General features: G+C 45.1%; 1 non-coding gene across 1 annotated transcript; it reads left to right on the top strand.

The window, feature by feature from the left end:
• Window positions 1–291: 291 nt before the first annotated feature.
• LOC133820243 (small nucleolar RNA R71) lies at window positions 292–398 on the top strand. The gene has a single exon (XR_009886668.1). It is a non-coding gene; the product is annotated as a small nucleolar RNA R71 (small nucleolar RNA).
• The last annotated feature ends 2,273 nt before the right edge of the window (window positions 399–2,671 follow it).

Here is a 2,671-nt window from a genome sequence, read left to right as displayed (position 1 = left end):
TGGCCATTTTTCGTCATTAAGACCTCAAACTATTTTTATAAAGCTTCAAGTTGGGCCTTAACACTATCCTCTTCCCGAAGTTGATAGATCCCAGATTGTTTATGTCGGTTGGTGCTATCAGTAGCACTTGGACCAATCCAGATGTGAGATTTTTTCGCAGTTTCTTCGAGATATTCAAGAGCATCGTCTGGCTCTTTTTCGAGGAATTCACCATTGCATAGCATTTCTACAAACTGGCGCTCATGACTCGTGAGGTTTTCATAGAAGTAACTGACCAAACGCCAGTTCTATTAGCCATGGTGCGGGCACTAATTCAACAGATCTTTGAATCTTTCCCAGACTTGATAGAACGTTTCATTGTCTTTTTTGGAAAATGTGGAAATTTGTCGTTTTAGACTGTTGGTCTTATGGCTAGGGAAGTGTTTCAAAAATAAAGATTTGTTCATTTCCTCACATGTTCCAATAGACCTAGGTCTCAAAGAGTATAACCTGATTTTGGCTTTATCTTTCAAGGAGAAAGATAAGAACTTTAGTTGCACAGAATCGGCATTTTCAGCTACGTTATAGAACGTGGCTGCTACCTCCTCAAATTATCTAATATGCACGTATGGCTTTCGTTTTCCAGTCCATGAAATGTGGGCAAGAGTTGAATCATGTCAGGTTTAAAGTCTAACGTGAGCATATTAGGAGGGAATGTAATGCATGAAGGTGTGGAAGTGCGAGTAGGATGGAGATTGTCATTGAGAGTTCTTGGTTGGATTTCATCATTGCGAGCCATTACAAATGGATTATTATCAACTAAAGTTTGTGGAGAAGTAGGAATGGTGGAAGGAGTTTCAGACGGAGTGGTGAATGAATTGGAAGAAGTTTCACTAGAATTTTCGTGATGATTCATCCACTCTCAGAAATCTGAATTAAATTTATATTTTTTTTATGTTTTTTTTTTATTTTTTTGTTAAAGTTGTTCCGAGGTAGATTTGGAGGTTTTGCGGTGATCTTCAACGCCTTACTAGAACTCCTCGAGGTAACTGAGTAAGTATGGTGGATCACAAGTTAAACCTTTTCGACCAAACAACCTTTAAGCAGAGTAAATTTTCTTATTTTGATTGAACAAGCTTGGTTTTCTTATAGTAACAAGTTCAAAAATGTAATTGCACGCCCTGGTTTTCCCACAGGCTGTTAGCAAGCTGAGATACGGCCTGATCATGTCTACCACATGGACATCCCCAAGGCCGGAGCTGCCACTCGAAAGATCCTACCTCCTCAGCTCGAGGTAACCTAAGGGTTCGCCAAGATTAGACTGAGTTTGGACTTTGAAAGCCATAGGTCGAGGGAAGCATCCAGCTCGTGGTACGAGCTAGGGTTGGAGGCTGTTACCCCTTATAAAGTCAACCACGCAAGGTAAACGTGCATATATCAGACATCACGTGTCTGATATATCCCTGACTTCTCGGTCACGCAGCATGAACGTGCGCATTCTGACACCCACGACTGGGTTGGGCCGTGCAGCCCATTATCCCCCTTACCTATTGATTAGACCACACTTCATGTGTCAGGTTTTAGGAATTGATCATGAATGTCACAGAGTTGACATGATAGGTAAGAAGGTCACGGGATGACTTTATTACCAACTCCCAGGTGCCTTCTCCTATAAATATGGAGACCCTGGGAGTTACAAAGGGTTGGACTCTATCGCGTAAGAAATACCCTGTAAAAGAATACCAAGCATATAGCAATAATACTGACTGGTGGAGTAGAAGGATTTTAACCTTTGAACCACCTAAAAACGTAATTGTGTCACCGGCCCATTCCTAAAAAGATCATTCATCTATTTTGGTTCAACATAAGCACTAATCCCTTCCTCTTATTTTCTTAATTACCTGTTGGCGAAGAACCACGTCAACAGTTTGGTGCTTTCATTGAGAGCTAGTTAGATTGGTGTTGTCGTAAACATCCAACTATGGTGACCACTCGATCCAGACACGGTAACGAGATGAAACAACATGATGGGCAGGAGGCTCATCATATCGCCATCCCCGGCGAACAAATTCCTGAGGTCCAACAGCGGCTGGGCAAGCAGCCGGTGGGCCAAGATGACACTGGAAGTTCGGCGCCCCGGCCACCTAATCCAAACCTAGGTTATTACACTACGGTGGAGATGGAGAATGCTCAATTGAGGAGCCAGCTAGCAACAGCTAATCAGCAAATCAAGGAGGTGTTGGCCCGACTACCCCTTCTTACAACCGACGCTAACATCGGAAAGAGGCAAGGCGAGACTCATAAGTCTCGCCGGGGTAATCGGTCCAGGCCTAGCCACTCGGACAGATCTTTGACAGCCAACTCTATTCCCTCATCGCACCATCGAGAGGAAAACTTCGAAGACATGCCTAGAGCCGAACAGCAACAGTACAGTCGTTCGGTCCGAACTTCAACTCCCAGCTCCCAACCAGCCTCGAGCGTGCCCACGAGAGCTCGAGGAAATTCCAGAAGGAGATCCGGGGAGGGCTCACAACATCAGCCCGTCCCCACCAGCCGTCTTGCACCTCGTCTAGATCGCCAGGCGCGAGACCCGCATGTTGGCAGGGCCGCGAGGCCCCCACCTAACTTAATCCGCCCTGATGGAACAAGGATCGCATCTCCGGTCAGGCATCCTCCCTCACCAATAAGATAT

The sequence above is a fragment of the Humulus lupulus genome, chromosome 2 (genome assembly GCF_963169125.1).
Source record: "Humulus lupulus chromosome 2, drHumLupu1.1, whole genome shotgun sequence".
NCBI lineage: Eukaryota > Viridiplantae > Streptophyta > Magnoliopsida > Rosales > Cannabaceae > Humulus > Humulus lupulus.
This window is presented reverse-complemented; position numbering and strand designations above follow the sequence as displayed.